Consider the following 18,751-nt stretch of genomic DNA (forward strand, 5'->3'; position numbering starts at 1 on the left):
TTTATTTGATAACATGCTTATGTGACTATGTGGGTATGGGATTTAATTTCTAGGATGTTGATTGGATCCTTGAGTTTCTGGGAGTCTTGTTGGAAAAGCACTTGATCAACGCTGTTTCTAACCGGAACTCTAGTAACGCCTCGGGACTATCATTATCCGGAAATGAAGTTCGTAAGTGCTTATGTGTTTATGTGCTTATGTGGAGTGAATTACAGTTGTCCATGCATTAGGACGTGAGTGTTTAGTTTCGGCACACTTATGAATGTGCTAACGTTCTGTGTTGCCTTTATTAGGATGTCAGGACGAGGAAGAGGTGCTAGGCGTGGTAGACCTGCGAGGCAGGAAGTACCCATACAGGGTGAGATTCCGGCAGTGCAGGAGGGAGTTGGGCAGGCCAATGTGGCCGAGCCAGTAGGTCAGCAGGCTATGGGTGCCTTGGCCAGAGAGATAGCAGGAGCCTTGGGTATTCTTAGAGCTGGGAATCAGGCAGCTGAGACAGGGCCGCTTAAGGCAGATGAATGGCTCGAACAGACAACGAAGACGTTTGAGATGCTTGGCATCGAGGACGGAGCACTGAAAGTGACCTTGGCATCCTTCCAACTGAAGGGAGATGCGGGTCAATGGTGGAAGTACGAGAAAGCTCGTGTCGGTGGTACTTGGGAGGCGTTTGTGAATGCTTTTCAGGAGAGGTTTTTATCAGCAGCAGCTAGAGAGAAGCTGAGGGATCAGTTTAGCCGGCTTAATCAGCAGGGCTTGTCAGTGGCCGAGTTTGAGGCTACTTTTACCAGTCTGTCTAGGTTTGCACCTGAACTGGTGGCGTCTGAGGAACGCCGTTGCTATGAGTTTGAGCGGAAGTTGAGGCGGGGCCTCAAGTTGAGAATTGGTGGGTCTTATATTCGAGAGTATAGACACCTAGTGGATGCTGCAGCTCATATGGAGCTTATGATGCAGGAGGAGGATGAGGGTCAGAGAGGCTCCAAGAGGAGCCAGGATAGTCAGAGTGATGGCAGGAGGCAGAGGGGTTCTAACCCTCAGCAGTCGCAGGGTGGTGTTGCTAGATCGACCTTCCCAGTGCCGAGTGCAGGCTCCGGGAGAGGTGGTCAGGGGGATTTCACCTGTTACAAGTGTGGCCAGCTGGGTCACAAGGTATCTGTTTGCCCACAGAAGGGTGGGGGTCAGAAAGCTGCTTCTTCTTCAGCTAGACCGCAGAGTCAGAGTTTGGGCAGGGGGCAGCTCTTGACTTGTTATCAGTGTGGACAACCTGGGCACATGAAGAGGTTTTGCCCACAGTTGAGTGCCACTTCGGGAGCGTCTGGTTCTAGGCAGACGCAGGGTTTTCAGTCAGCTCAGTCTGTGCAGGCCTCGAGGGCCAATCCGGGAGCTTCGTCATCCCAGTCTGTGCAGCAGTCTTTTGCTCCGAGAGGTGAGCAGGTAGACCAGGGGCCTACGGGGCGCGTGTATGCTGTTACCGCACAGGATTTAGTACCGGCTCCATCAGTAGTGAGAGGTACTTTTCTGTTTTGCAACTCAGTTGCTAATGTGTTGATAGACACGGGTGCATCTCATTCTTTTATATCTGCTGCATTTGCATCTGTTTTGGAATTGGAGTTAGCACAGTTAGCATCTCCTATTTGTGTGGTATCGCCTTTGGGCGGTGAGTTGATCCTGAAACAGGGTGTTAGAGGATGTGATATAGAGGTCGCCGACTATAGGCTTCCTTTTCCGTTTGCTGTCATGCCCATGAAGGGTTTTGATGTTATTTTGGGTATGGACTGGTTATCGTCATACCGGGCTGTTATTGATTGCTACCGCCAGAGGGTTACATTATGTACCTTGAGCGGGGAGTGGTTCCATTTCTTGGGAGACCGGGTTGGTAGTGTTTTGCCACCGGGGTTTGATTCGCGAGGGCGAAGTGAGCTTAGTAGTCTACTTGCTAGCTGTGAGAGTGGTGAGAGTGGTGAGACCCAGGTTGTGTTACTGAGGGTGGTTTGTGAGTATTCGGATGTTTTTCCCGAAGATCTTGTTAGTTTGCCACCTCACCGAGAGATAGAGTTCTCTATTGATTTAGTGCCTGGTACGGCGCCGATTTCTATGGCACCTTACCGTTTTGCTCCAGCAGAGTTGGTTGAGTTGAAAGTTCAGCTCCAGGAATTGCTAGATAAGGGCTTTGTTCGCCCTAGTGTTTCACCGTGGGGAGCACCGGCCCTCTTTGTTAAAAAGAAAGATGGTGCCTTGAGATTGTGTATAGACTACCGGAAGTTGAATCGGGCTACGGTTAAGAATAAGTATCCTATGCCCCGTATAGATGATTTGTTTGACCAGTTGAAGGGTTCCCGTTGTTTCTCTAAGATAGACTTGAGATCGGGTTACCATCAGTTGAGGGTCAGGGAGGAAGACATTCCTAAGACGGCATTCCGTACGCGGTATGGCCATTACGAGTTTTTGGTGATGCCATTCGGACTTACCAATGCACCGGCAGTCTTTATGGACTTGATGAACCGGATTTTCCGGGAGTTCTTAGACCGATTTGTGGTTGTTTTCGTAGACGATATCCTTATCTATTCGTCTTCTGAGGAGGAGCCCGAGGCACACTTGAGAGTGGTGCTTGAATTACTTAGAGCCCATAGGCTGTATGCCAAGTTTGGGAAGTGTGAGTTCTGGCTGAGGGAAGTCAAATTCTTAGGCCACGTGGTATCCGGGGAAGGGGTGTCTGTTGATACATCCAAGGTTGAGGCAGTGCAAGATTGGGCACAGCCTAAGAGTGTGTTTGAGATCCGCAGTTTTCTGGGATTAGCTGGGTATTATCGTCGGTTTGTGAAAGATTTCTCCAGGTTAGCGTCACCGTTGACTAGACTGACTCGAAAGGGAGTCAAGTTTGTGTGGAGTGAGACTTGTGAAAAGTCGTTCCAAGAGTTGAAAGTTAGATTGACCACCGCTCCGGTGTTGATTATTCCGGAGAGAGGGTTGGGTTATGCGGTTTATTGTGATGCCTCACGAGAGGGTTTGGGTTGTGTGTTGATGCAAGAGGGGAAAGTGGTAGCTTACGGCTCACGTCAGTTGAAAATACACGAGAAGAATTACCCTACACACGACCTAGAGTTAGCAGCAGTGATCTTTGCCTTGAAAATTTGGAGGCATTACCTTTATGGTGAGAAGTTCGAGGTGTTCTCGGACCATAAGAGTTTGAAGTATCTGTTTACACAGAGGGACTTGAATTTGAGGCAGAGGAGATGGATGGAGTTCGTCGAGGATTATGATTTTGAGTTGCATTATCATCCGGGAAAGGCCAATGTTGTGGCCGATGCCCTTAGTAGGAAAACCATTAGTGATGTAGCTTGTATAGCCATCCGGGAATGGGTGATGTTGGGAGCACTTGGCGAGTTTGATTTGCTACTGGGCGAATCTGTTAAGGCTGCGGCCTTGTTTTCTGTTGTTGCGCAGCCTACACTTGTGACTAGAGTGTTAGAGGCACAGAGAGGTGACCTTGAGGTAGAATCCCTCCGAGAGAAGATCTCCAGTGGGAAAGTTGAGAAGGGTTTGACGGTGTATCCCGACCTGAGTGTGAGATACCGAGACCGTTTGTTTGTACCGGAGGCTTGCCGAGAGGAGGTACTCCGAGAGTTTCACCATTCGCGCCTTGCGGTGCATCCGGGAGGTACTAAGATGTATCAGGATTTAGGTCGCCAGTTTTGGTGGCGGGGTATGAAGAGAGATGTGGCTGTTTTCGTATCGAAGTGCCTTACTTGCCAGCAAGTGAAGGCCGAGCATCAGAGGCCAGCGGGTTTGTTGCAACCCTTGCCTATTGCCGAGTGGAAGTGGGAGCATGTCACTATGGACTTCGTTGTAGGTCTTCCGAGGACTCAGCGGGGTAGTGATGCTATTTGGGTGGTTGTAGACCGGTTGACTAAGTCGGCGCACTTTATGCCTATGCGTGTGAGAGATTCGGTAGATCATCTTGCCGACTTGTATATTCGGGACGTAGTGAGATTGCACGGGGTCCCAGTGACGATCGTCTCAGATAGAGATCCTCGTTTTACTGCTAAGTTGTGGCAGAGTTTGCAGAGTGCCTTGGGCACTAAGTTGACCTTTAGTACGGCTTATCATCCTCAGACTGACGGGCAGTCCGAGCGTACTATTCAGATCCTCGAGGATATGCTTCGGGGTTGTGTCCTGGATTTCAGTGGGACGTGGGAGAGGCACTTGCCATTGGTAGAGTTTGCCTACAACAACAGTTTTCAGTCTAGCATCGGTATGGCACCGTTTGAGGCCTTGTATGGCCGACCGTGTAGGTCTCCAGTTTGTTGGGCCGAGGTGGGTGATGCACCTTTGTTGGGTCCGGAGTTGGTTAGGGAGACGACGGAGAAAGTTGAGCTTATCCGTAGGAGGCTCGTTACAGCCCAGAGTCGACAAAAGAGTTATGCCGACCGTAGGAGGAGGCCTTTGGCGTTTGAGGTAGGTGATCACGTCTTTCTGAAGATATCACCTAGGCGAGGTCTGATGAGGTTTGGGAAGAGTGGGAAATTATCCCCTCGGTTTATTGGTCCTTTTGAGATCCTTGAGAAGATAGGCGAGGTTGCTTATCGGTTAGCCTTACCGCCGCAGTTATCCGGAGTGCATGACGTGTTTCATGTGAGTATGCTTCGGAAGTATGAGCCAGATCCATCACATGTGTTGGATTGGACTGATTTAGAGGTAGATGAGGATGCCTCGTATGAGGAGAGACCGGTTCGGGTCTTGGATAGGCGGGATCAGGTCCTGCGTGGCAAGACCATTCCTTTGGTGAAAGTCTTGTGGAAACATCACGGAGTGGAGGAAGCCACTTGGGAACGTGAGTTGGAAGTCCGAGAGAAATATCCGGACTTGTTTGTTGTTATGTAATCTTATATTTAAATTTTACATTTTGTTGAACTTAAGAGCTTGGATATATGTCTTAAGTTGTGAAACATTGAAAATGTTTTGGTTATTGGAAGTATGTTTTGGAACTTGCCTCATATGGAAGTTGAAAGTGACATTATATGTGTTAAATATATTGTTGAAATTGGAAGGATAGTGCATAATGTTGATGCATGTTGAAAATACATATGTTGTTTACATATTGTGTTATGTCTCTTGTTAAAGGGATGGGATGACCGGTAATGGGTCGAATTGTTGAATGTTCAAGTGTAACATTGTTTAAAATGGAGGAAAACTTGTTTTTTGAAAACTTGTGTTTAATTTCGGGGACGAAATTCTTTAAGGGGGGGAGGTTATAGCGATCCCGGGTTTACCCTTGTTGTATAGTGATCCGGACATGTGTCCGTGGATGTTGGTAGTTGTTTATTATCTTGTTTACATCCTTTCCTACTTTGTATTTGAGTTATAGGATGTGTTGGGCGGATTTGTTTCAGGTTGGTTGAGTTTAGAAACCAACCAGATTTTTGGCCTGTAAGCTCGAGCGGAGGTGTTGGCGCTCGAGCGTAGATTACATCCATCCAGTATCTTGTTGTGCAGTGTTGTGAGCTCGAGCGTAGGGATTGGGAGCTCGAGCGGAGGCCTGGTTCTGCAAAAGTGCTGGGCGAGTGCATTCTGCGCTCGAGCGGGAGGTTGACCGCTCGAGCGGAAGTCTGTGAGTGGCCGCTCGAGCGGGGTGTTTTACGCTCGAGCGTAAGACTGGGTTTAAATCCCGAAAATTGTGACTTTTCAAATCACTTTTTCACTTTCTCTTCTCTCTCTTACTTTTCCAAAATCACCATTGTTGAGCCTCTCACTCTAGACTCTACCTTCTCTCTAGGTTTTGATCTAGTAGGAGTGATTTACTCACCTTTGGCCTTTACAAAAAAGTTGTTGATCGTCGAGGGCTACATTTTAATCTGAAAATCACGGGTTTTGGAGCACGTTGGGTTTTGTCGTCTTCTCCTTTGGAACTCCGAATTTGAGGTAGGGATAACCTACTCCTCTCTATGGGTTTTGTCTTTAAATTTTGGTATTTTGAGATGTTGGGCTTGGTTTGGTAATTTTGTGAAAGTTTGGGGCTTTTGTGTAATTTTACAAAAGTTGGGATTTTATTCATAATAAACCTAGATGCATGTTTGGCATAGAAAAATGGGATGATTGTTGAATCATTGATGAAAATGGGACCTAAGGGTTGAAATGGTAATTATAGAAAATGGCCTAATTACATTGTTTAATTAATTGAGATAATTAATTGAGAAGAATGAAGAAATGAATGTTGATTGAATATCCATTGTGCATTTATTTTCTGTTTAGAGATAACTGCTTTGGGCTATCGGTGGAGAATAGTCGTAATTGTTGTAGACAATGCATGTTGATTAGGCAAACTGAAACTAATCAATGGAATGTGTCATGGAACTTGACAGTTGATAGAATACATTAATTGTGTGTATTGTGTGATTGTATATAGAACCAATGTGTTTATATACGTTATGTGTAGAGGAGGAGATAGGGGATGTACTCCGCGGTTTAGGGGAAGATAGGGGATGTACCTCTAAACCGGATAGGTATTGGGAGGAGATAGGGGATGAACTCCGTAGACAGAGCTCATATGCTTGTCTAGAGAAGTGAAGATAGAGCTCATATGCTTATCTTTGTGAAGTGTGGATACAGCTTGTATGCTTATCTGTGGATATTGTTGATATACATATCTGTTGTAGAGTGTGGATACAGCTTGTATGCTTATCTGTGGATATTGTTGATATACATATCTGTTGTAGAGTGTGGATACAGCTTGTATGCTTATCTGTGGATATTGTTGATATACATATCTGTTGAGAATGTGGATATAGCTTTTATGCTTATCTGAATGTGAGATATAGTTTTTATACATATCTGTGGAAATGATGATAGAGCTAGCATGCTTATCTGTTGAAAAAGGGAAAATGAAAAGTAATTGGGACTTGTAAGTCGTTGACATAAATATGTAATTTATGTGATTGTATCAGTGTTGACCAACTATCAATTGCTAATGTTTTAGCCATTGTCCATGGTTGGTTTAGTGTATTTCTACTGGGCTGTGGCTCACCCTATATGGGAATATCATTTTCAGGTACAGGAAGCATGCCACCTCCAAGGACATAGCTGGGAGGCTAGTGGCGGGCATAGTTTTGTCGTTTTACTTTTGATGTATTACATGTAATTTCAAGCCAAGGGCTTAATGTGTAAACGAGTTAGAACTCTTTGTTGTAACCAAGTGTTAACTTGGAAAGCTGTAAGCCCGTAGGGCATTTTGTTATGAGGTTAAACATGTAATACCTATGTCTTGGAATTCTAATGAATGAAAGGAATGCGGTTAGTTTAAATGTAAATTCATGTCTTATCTGATGGGTTTATTGTTATTATTTTGAGGGCGTTACATCTCCTATACACTATGGTTAGTGATAAGATTGTTAAATTATTTTTATAAAAAATCTTACAAAACATAATTTATATATTAAAAAAATTAAAACAAATATAAATATCTATAATTATCTCTTGCATAACATGGGTGATAGGCAATCTATCTATACTATATATTAAGCAAAAGGGGGTTTTTAACCCCAAGCCTTGTGGGAGCTCCAATCTACCAATCTAAATTTCTTGATTTTTTGATTTTTAAAAAAAAAACCTTAGCATTTATTAACTTCTCCCAACCCCCAAGTCTTACCCTCATAATAACACTTTAATGCATTAAGAACAAACATAAAAAAAATTCTTTGAAATCCAACACAAATGAATTCTTTGAAAAGTCTCAACACATATGATTATTATCCCTCATAATAATACTTTAATGCATTAAGAACAAGTATAAAAAAAATTCTTAAAAAGTCCAACACATATGATTATTATCAAAATATTAAACTTTAATATAATATAATTAAAAAAAAAAACATTTAATTCCTTAAAAAATCTAACACATATGATTATTATCAAAATATTAAACTTTAATATAATATAAAAATGGAAAAAAAGAAGGCATTTAAAAAAAAAAGAAGACTTTTAAAAATCACAATTCACATATATAGATAATTGTAAACACAACCTTAATATTTATTAACTTCTCCCAACCCTCAAAGCTTACCTTCAAAATAACACTTTAATGCATTAAGAACAAGCATTAAAAAAATTCTTTGAAATAAAACACATATGAATTCCTTGAAAAGTCCCACTACATATGATTATTATCCATCATAATAACAGTTTAATGCATTAAGAACAAGCATAAAAAAAAATTCTTGAAAAGTCCAACATATATGATTATTATCAAAATATTAAACTTTAATATAATATAATAAAAAAACATTTAATTCCTTAAAAAGTCTAACACATGTGATTATTATAAAAATATTAGACTTTAATATAATATAAAAAAGGAAAAAAGAAGATATTTAAAAAAAAAGAAGAAGAAAATATTTAAAAATCGTAATTCACATATATAGATAATTGTAAACACAATCTATGCATAATTTCCTATTTTTTGATTTTAAAATTTTTTTTTAGCATTTATTAACTTCTCCCAACTCTCAAGTTTTACCATCATAATAACACTTTAATCCATTAAGAACAAATATAAAAAAAATTCTTTGAAATCAAACACATATGAATTCCTTGAAAGTCCTAACACATATGATTATTATCCCTCACAATAACACTTTAATGCATTAAGAACAAGCATAAAAAAAAAATTCTTGAAAAATCCAACACATATGATTATTATCAAAATATTAAATTTTAATATAATATTAAAAAAAAGACATTTAATTCTTTGAAAAGTCAAACACATATGATTATTATCAAAATATTAAACTTTAATATTGTCACGCCCCCAAACCGCCCCTAGTAGTTTGGTGCCGTGATGGCCAGTAATCCGAGGTTACCGAAGGCCGACTTACAAGAATCACACACAATCAGAGTATAGAATATGGGGCCTACAAGTGCGGAAGCAACATATATGTATATACGGAAACTAAATAGTCCATGAGAGCCGTGCTTAAGTCCAATGAAATGACATACATTTTTACAAAGTCTTACAACTTAGGTACAATAAGGAAATGAGGTACAAAAAAATACATCTTGACCAAAAGGCTTCTCAAGCCGACATATACAAGTACACATGAAACATAAGCTAAGAAGCATAATCTTCAAGATGGTACAAAATGCTAATCCAAAACACGTCGGCAATGCACCCAAAAACACATCGGCTACACGTCTAGGCCTCATTGCCTTCTTGCTCATCACCTACATATATATAGAGAGGGTGAGCTTGGATACTCAGTGAATGATATTAGAAATAAAGGTTTTGCATGATTGATATCCAAGATTTCTTTCAAAACAATACATAGCATACTTTACAATCAAAGGGGAAATCAAGTTCATTGCCGGCCTTTCAAGTTCCTTGGATGTTATTACATCTACTTAATACAAGGGGGTGATGACATTCCAAGACAAGAGTGCAGTTGCATTATAGTCCCCTGCAGCTAAGGACTTTCAAGACAAGAGTGCAGTTGCATTATAGTCCCCTGCAGCTAAGGACTTTCAAGAAATGTCATCAAAACAAGATAGTGCTTAATATACAAGTAGGGATAGTCATTCATGCTAGATCAAGTACTTTTCAAAACAAGGCAAGGCGAGGTTTATGAAAGCAAGTGTAACATAGCTTTATTAAAAATACCACTCACATAGTTCTTCACACGTCGGGGGTCGAGACAAGCCCAAGTCCTACAAACACATGGCAAAGTCTATTGAATGCACCTTCAAACAAGTTTCGTATGTACACAAATGATCTCGGAAAACATGCTGGGCACCAACCAGGTCTAGGCCGAGGTTCCACACCTTCTCGCCGAGGTGTGTTCCTGAGGGCCACATTTAAGGACAAGAGATCGGGGAAAATCCGGGTTTCCCTCTACTGATGAATCATGGAGAACATGAATATGAAAACATGAAAAATATGAATGTTCGATCATAATCTGTTATCACAAATCTGGGATTTTCATGTTACGAGTTTGAATACATGGACCTGGGTACCCATAGTTGAAAATCATGCAAGAACAAACACAAAACATGAGTCTAGGCAAAAAGCTTTCGGATCAAAACATGACTTTTCTTAAAGAACACATGAATGTCATTTTCTCTTTCTAAAACCGAATTTCAAGACGATGCATGGCTTACAAATCATATCCGATCATGCAATGCAATAACATGAACATAAAGAACATCATGAGCAGATCAAGAATCTAACCTTAGAACACGAATCTAACGGTTTGATCTCAAGGAATCAAGCTTGAAGACTTACTTTCTCACTCTAAAACTCCTTCTTCCTCCTAGAGTTTCTCTCTCTACAAGGCAAGGTTATGATACCAAATGATAGTTTTCTTTACCCGGTTCTGGGGTTAACCCTCTGCTGAGACACGTGGCGGCGACTGGTTGGGTTTTCCCTGAAAAGGTGGCTGACAGACCAGACAAAGCATGGTGGAAGGGTGTTCAACAAGTAAAGCGGTATGGGCTCTCTGACGAGGCAATGACATCGGCTAATAACAAGGCGTATCTAACAAGCTACACAGAATGGAACTCCAGCAAGGGGTGACATCGGCTAACAAAAGGACTTCGGCAACTAAGGTGACAATGACCTCGGCTAGGAAGGACGACACTTGACTAAGCTGTGCCACATCTTGGCCTAGATGCGCCACACCTCGGTCTAGGTCATACCACTCCAGGACGAGATCACTTGGGTGCGAAGGTAACATCTCGGCTAATGCATTAAGGCAAGGATGGAGGTCAACAAGGGGTTCCAAGATACTTCTAGACTGAGGATGACCTCGGCTTGGAATGATCTAGGCATAACGTAACCTAGGCTTGGAATAACATCGGCTAACATAACTCAGGCAAGGCGTGACCTAAGTTTCACATCAAGGAAGGAACAAGACAAGCGCACAACACTTAGACAAATCATAAGGCTTCAAAACAAGGCATGGATTTCGCTCGCTTAAGCAAACAAGTCACAAACATACACATGCAAGCTTAACAAGCCATAATCATACAGATGCTCATGAACATGACTAAGACATAAAATGTGGGTTCTTACAAATATATTATAAAAAAGGAAAAAAAAGAAGACATTTAAAAAAAAATTAAAAATCACAATTCACATATATAGATAATTGTAAACACAATCCGTGCATAGCACGGGTGATATGCTAGTCTATACTATATATTAAGCAAAAGGGGGTTTTTAACCCCAAAGCTTGTGGGAGCTCCAATCTCCTAATCCTAATTTTCTAAATTTTTGATTAAAAAAAAAAAAAACCTCAGCATTTATTGATTTCTTCCAACCCAACCTCAGCATTTATTAACTTCTCCCAACCCACAATCCCTTTTGACTTCTCTCATAATTATTGCAATACCCTTTTCAATTTCTCCCATACACTATGCACTACAAAAAATTTGCTTTTTTGCGACGGTAAAATACCGTCGCCAATACCAAAGAAGCCGTCTCAAAAGCTTTTTGGCGACGGTAAATAGCTTTTAGCGACGGTAATAGGGGGGTCGCAAAAAAAGGGGTTGCTAAAGGTCTTCAGCGACGGTAAACACCGTCGCAAAATATTGGCGACGGCAAAAATGCCTTTTACCGACTACAAAATACTGTCGCAATTAATGTGTAAAAATTTGCAGACTTTGAGACGGCACTAAAATACCGTCGCTAATATGGTTATTTACGACGGTAAAATACCGTCGCAAAAGGGTTTATGTGAGACGGTAAAATACCGTCGCTAAAAATAGTTATTTGCGACGGGTTTAATACCGTCATTAATACTGTTATTTGCGACAGAGATGTAACGCCCTCAAAATAATAACGTTAAACCCATTAAATAAGACATGCATTGATATACAAAAGTTCCACATTCTTTCATTCATGAGAGTTTCATTACATAAGTATTACATGTTAACAACAAAAGCAAAATGCCCTACGGGCTTACAGCTTTCCAAGTTAACACTTGGTTACAACAAAAAGAGTACTAACTCACACATATTAAGCCCTTGGCTTGAATTTACATGTAATACATCAAAAGTAATACGACAAAAGTATGTCCCCCTCTAGCCTCCCAAGCTATGTCCTTGGAGGTGGCATGCTCCCTGTGCCTGAAATGATATTCCCATATAGGGTGAGACATAGCCCAGTAGAAATATACTAAACCAACCATGAACAATGACTAAAATATTAGCAATTGATAGATGGCCAACACCGATACATTCACATAAATCACATATTTATGCCATACGACTTATGAGTCCAAATTACTTTTCACTTTCCCCTTTTCAACAGATAGGCATATAAGCACTACCCACATTCTCAACAGATATGTATAACAACAATATCCACAGATAAGCATATAAGCTATATCCACACTTCACAAAGATAAGCATATAAGCTCTATCTTCACTTCTCTAGACAAGCATATGAGCTATATCTACGGAGTTCATCCCCTATCTTCTCCCAACACTATCCGGTTTAGAGGTACATCCCCCATCTCCTCCTCTACACATAACGTATACAAACACATTGGTTCTATATACAATCACACAATACATATAATTAATGTATTCTATCAACCGTCAAATTCTATGACACATTCCATTGATTAGTTTCCGTTTGCCTAATCATCATGCATTGTCTACAACAATCACGACTATCCTCCACCGATAGCCCAAAGCAGTTATTTTTAAACAGAAAATAAATGCACAATGGATATTCAATCAACATTTCATTTCCTCATTTCTCACTATTAATTATCCCAATTAATTAAACAATGTAATTAGGTCAATTCCCGTAATTACCATTTCAACCCTTAGGTCCCATTTTCATCAATGACTTAACATTTATTCCATTTCTCTATGCCAAACATGTATTCAGGTTTATTATGAATAAAACCCCAACTTTTGTAAAATTACACAAAAGCCCCCAAACTTTCACAAAATTACTAAACCAACCCCAACATCTCAAAATGCCAAAATTTAAAGACAAAACCCATAGAGAGGAGTAGGATATCCCTACCTCGAAGTTTAAGCCAAAAAGGAGATGAAGACTCGAAGATCAACGTGCTCCAAATCCAAACTTTTTCAGATTAAATCAAAGCCCTCAATGCCCTCTATCTTTTTAACAAAGGCCCTAGGCTAGATTTACACTCTAGAGAGATCAATTCTTAGAGAGAATATAAGTTTAGAGAGAGAGAGGGTCTCGGATCTAGGGTTTGATCAAAAAAGAGAGTGAAAAAGTGATGTTCAAAAACGCTACTGTCCGCTGATATAAAACACTCTCGCTCGAGCGAAGCCTTGTCGCTCGAGCGACCAGACACAGAAAACTCCCTCTCGAGCCAAAAACTCAAAAGTGCGCTCGAGCGAAAGAATGCTCGCTCGAGCCAACAACTCAAACCCTCAGATCTGCAACCAGAAGCACGCTCGAGCGACAGACCTCTCGCTCGAGCGAAGAACAAACCAGACCGCTCGAGCCAAGAAAAGTTCGCTCGAGCCAAGAAATGCAACTCTCAGGTCCAGAACCAGGTGCAAGCGCTTGCTCGAGCGAAGCCACTCTGGCTCGACCCACCAGACACAAACTCAACTCTCGCTCGAGCGACTAACTCCTCGCTCGAGCGAAGGTCCAAAAATCTGGGCAGCAACACTAGGCTCCCAAACACAACCAACCTGAAACAAACCTGCCTAACACATCCTATAACTCAATATACAAAGTAAAGAGGATGCAAACAAGATAATAAATAACTACCAACATCCGCGGACACAAGTCCGGATCACTGTACAACAAGGGTAAATCCGGGATCGCTATAACCTCCCCCCCTTAAAGAATTTCGTCCCCGAAATTAAGCACAAGTTTTCAAAATAAGTTTTCCTCCATTTTAAATAATGTTTCACTTTTACATTCAACAATCCGACCCATTACCGGTCACCCCCTCCCTTTAACAAGAGGCATTTCACAATATGTAAACAACATATGTACTTTCAACATGCATTAACATCATGCATTACCTTTCCAATTTCAACAATACATTCAACACATATAGTGTCACATTCAACTTCCATATGAGGCAAGTTCCAAAACATAATTCCAATAAACCAAAACATTTTCAATGTTTCACAACTTAAGACATATATAAAAGCTCTTAAGTTCAACAACAGTTCAAAATGTAAATACGAGATTACATATCAACAAACAAGTCTGGATATTTTTCACGGACTTCCAACTCACATTCCCAAGTGGCCTCCTCCACTCCGTGATGTTTCCACAAGACTTTCACCAAAGGAATGGTCTTGCCACGCAGGACCTGATCCCGCCTATCCAAGACCCGAACCGGTCTCTCCTCATACGAGGCATCCTCATCTACCTCTAAATCGGTCCAATCCAACACATGTGATGGATTTGGCTCATACTTCCGAAGCATACTCACATGAAACACGTCATGCACTCCGGACAACTGCGGCGGTAAGGCTAACCGATAAGCAACCTCGCCAATCCTCTCAAGGATCTCAAAAGGACCAATAAACCGAGGGGATAACTTCCCACTCTTCCCAAATCTCATCAAGCCTCGCCTAGGTGATATCTTCAGAAAGACATGATCACCTACCTCAAACGCCAAAGGCCTCCTCCTACGGTCAGCATAAGATTTCTGCCGACTCTGGGCTGTAACAAGCCTCCTACGGATAAGCTCAACTTTCTCCGTCGTCTCCCTAACCAACTCCGGACCCAACAAAGGTGCATCACCCACCTCGGCCCAACAAACTGGAGACCTACACGGTCGGCCATACAAGGCCTCAAACGGTGCCATACCGATGCTAGACTGAAAACTGTTATTGTAGGCAAACTCTACCAATGGTAAGTGCCTCTCCCACGTCCCACTGAAGTCCAGGACACAACCCCGAAGCATATCCTCGAGGATCTGAATAGTACGCTCGGACTGCCCGTCAGTCTGAGGATGATAGGCCGTACTAAAGGTCAACTTAGTGCCCAAGGCACTCTGCAAACTCTGCCACAACCTAGCAGTAAAACGAGGATCTCTATCTGAGACGATCGTCACTGGGACCCCGTGGAATCTCACTAAGTCCCGAATATACAAGTTGGCAAGATGATCCACCGAATCTCTCACGCGCATAGGAATAAAGTGCGCCGACTTAGTCAACCGGTCTACAACCACCCAAATAGCATCACTACCCCGCTGAGTCCTCGGAAGACCTACAACGAAGTCCATAGTGACATGCTCCCACTTCCACTCGGCAATAGGCAAGGGTTACAACAAACCCGCTGGCCTCTGATGCTCGGCCTTGACTTGCTGGCAAGTAAGGCACTTCGATACGAAAACAGCCACATCTCTCTTCATACCCCGCCACCAAAACTGGCGACCCAAATCCTGGTACATCTTAGTACCTCCCGGATGCACTGCAAGGCGCGAATGGTGAAACTCTCGGAGTACTTCCTCTCGGCAAGACTCCGGTACAAACAAACGGTCTCGGTATCTCACACTCTGGTCGGGATACACCGTCAAACCCTTCTCAACTTTCCCACTGGAGATCTTCTCTCGGAGGGACTCTACCTCAAGGTCACCTCTCTGTGCCTCTAACACTCTAGTCACAAGTGTAGGTTGCGCAACAACAGAAAACAAGGCCGCAGCCTCAATAGATTTGCCCAGTAGCAAATCAAACTCACCAAGTACTCCCAACATCTCCCATTCCCGGATGGCTATACAAGCTACATCACTAATGGATTTCCTACTAAGGGCATCGGCCACAACATTGGCCTTTCCCGGATGATAGTGCAACTCAAAATCATAATCCTCGATGAACTCCATCCACCTCCTCTGCCTCAAATTCAAGTCTCTCTGTGTAAACAGATACTTCAAACTCTTGTGGTCCGAGAACACCTCGAACTTCTCACCATAAAGGTAGTGCCTCCAGATTTTCAAGGCAAAGATCACAGCCGCTAACTCTAGGTCGTGTGTGGGGTAATTCTTCTCATGTATTTTCAACTGACGTGAGCCATAAGCTACCACTTTCCCCTCCTGCATCAACACACATCCCAAACCCTCTCGTGAGGCATCACAGTAAACCGCATAACCCAACCCTCTCTCCGGAATAATCAACACCGGAGCGGTGGTCAATCTAACTTTCAGCTCTTGGAACGACTTTTCACAAGTCTCACTCCACACAAACTTGACTCCCTTCCGAGTCAGTCTAGTCAACGGTGACGCTAACCTGGAGAAATCTTTCACAAACCGACGGTAATACCCAGCCAATCCCAGAAAACTGTGGATCTCAAACACACTCTTAGGCTGTGCCCAATCTTGCACTGCCTCAACCTTGGATGTATCAACAGACACCCCTTTCCCGGATACCACGTGGCCTAAGAATTTGACTTCCCTCAGCCAGAACTCACACTTCCCAAACTTGGCATACACCCTATGGGCTCTAAGTAACTCAAGCACCACTCTCAAGTGTGCCTCGTGCTCCTCCTCAGAAGGCGAATAGATAAGAATGTCGTCCACAAAAATGACTACAAACCGATCCAAGAATTCCCGGAAGATCCGGTTCATTAAGTCCATAAAGACTGCCGGTGCATTGGTAAGCCCGAATGGCATCACCAGAAACTCGTAATGGCCATACCGCGTACGGAATGCCGTCTTAGGAATATCCTCCTCCCTGACCCTCAACTGGTGGTAACCCGATCTCAAGTCTATCTTAGAGAAACAACGGGAACCCTTCAACTGGTCAAACAAATCATCTATACGGGGCATAGGGTACTTATTCTTAACCGTAGCCCGATTCAACTTCCGGTAATCAATACACAACCTCAAGGCACCATCTTTCTTTTTAACAAAGAGGGCCGGTGCTCCCCACGGCGAAACACTAGGGCGAACAAAGCCCTTCTCTAGCAATTCCTGGAGCTGAACTTTCAACTCAACCAACTCTGCTGGGGCAAAACGATAAGGTGCCATAGAAATCGGCGCCGTACCAGGCACTAAATCAATAGAGAACTCTATCTCTCGATGAGGTGGCAAACTAACAAGATCTTCGGGAAAGACATCCGAATACTCACAACCACCCTCGGCAACACAATCTGAGACTCATCACACTCACCACTCTCAAGGCTGGCAAGTAGACCACTAAGCTCACTTCGCCCTCGCGAATCATACCCCGGTGGCAAAACACTACCAACCCGGTCTCCCAAGAAATGGAACCACTCCCCGCTCAAGGTACATAACGTGACCCTCTGGCGGTAGCAATCAATAACAGCCCGGTATGACGATAGCCAGTCCATACCCAAAATAACATCAAAACCCTTCATGGGCATGACAACAAATGGAAAAGGAAGCCTATAATCGGCGACCTCAATATCACATCCTCTAACACCCTGTTTCAGGATCAACTCACCACCCAAAGGCGATACCACACAAATAGGAGATGCTAACTGTGCCAACTCCAATTCCAAAACCGATGCAAATGCAGCAGATACAAAAGAATGAGATGCACCCGTGTCAATCAACACACTAGCAACCGAGTTGCAAAACAGAAAAGTACCTCTCACTACTGATGGGGCTGGTACTAAATCCTGCGCGGTAACAGCATACACGCGCCCCGTAGGCCCCTGGTCTACCTGCTCACCTCTCGGAGCAAAAGACTGCTGCACAGACTGGGATGACGAAGCTCCCGGATTGGCCCTCGAGGCCTGCACAGACTGAGCTGGCTGAAAACCCTGCGTCTGCCTAGAACCAGACGCTCCCGAAGTGGCACTCAACTGCGGGCAAAACCTCTTCAGTTGCCCAGGTTGTCCACACTGATAACAAGACAAGGGCTGCCCCCTGCCCAAACTCTAACTCTGCGGTCTAGCTGAAGAAGAAGCAGCTCTCTGACCCCCACCCTTCTGCGGGCAAACAGAAACCTTGTGACCCAGCTGGCCACACTTGTAACAGGTGAAATCCCCCTGATCACCTCTCCCGGAGCCTGCACTCGGCACTGGAAAGGTCGATCTAGCAACACCACCCTGCGACTGCTGAGGGTTAAAACCCCTCTGCCTCCTGCCATCACCCTGACCGTCTTGGCTCCTCTTGGAGCCTCTCTGCCCCTCATCCTCCTCCTGCATCATGAGCTCCATATGAGCTGCAGCGTCCACTAGGTGTCTATACTCCCGGATGTAAGACCCACCAACCCTCAACTTGAGGCCCCGCCTTAACTTCCGCTCAAACTCATAGCAACAGCGTTCCTCAGACGCCACCAGTTCAGGTGCGAACCTGGACAGACTGGTAAAAGTAGCCTCAAACTCGGCCACTGACAAGCCCTGCTAATTAAGCCGGCCAAACTGATCCCTCAGCTTCTCCCTAGCTGCTGCAGACAAAAACCTTTCTTGAAAAGCATTCACAAACGCCTCCCAAGTACCACCAACACGAGTCTTCTCGTACTTCCACCATTGACCCGCATCTCCCTTCAGTTGGAAGGATGCCAAGGTCACTTTCAGTGCTCCATCCTCGATGCCAAGCATCTCGAACGTCTTACTCATTTGCTCTAGCCACTCATCAGCCTTCAGTGGCTCCTTCGGATCCCCGACAAACTCATCCGGATTAGACCGGAATCTCACCCTGTAACGGTACTTCCTGCCTCGCAGGTCTACCACGCCTAGCACCTCTTCCTCGTCCTGACATTCTAATAAAGGTAACACAGAACATTAGCACATTCATAAATGCGCCGAAACTAAACACTCACGTCCTAATGCATGGACAACTATAAT

This window comes from Camellia sinensis, chromosome 7 (genome assembly GCF_055761805.1).
Source record: "Camellia sinensis isolate YWXY chromosome 7, ASM5576180v1, whole genome shotgun sequence".
In the NCBI taxonomy this organism is placed as follows: domain Eukaryota; kingdom Viridiplantae; phylum Streptophyta; class Magnoliopsida; order Ericales; family Theaceae; genus Camellia; species Camellia sinensis.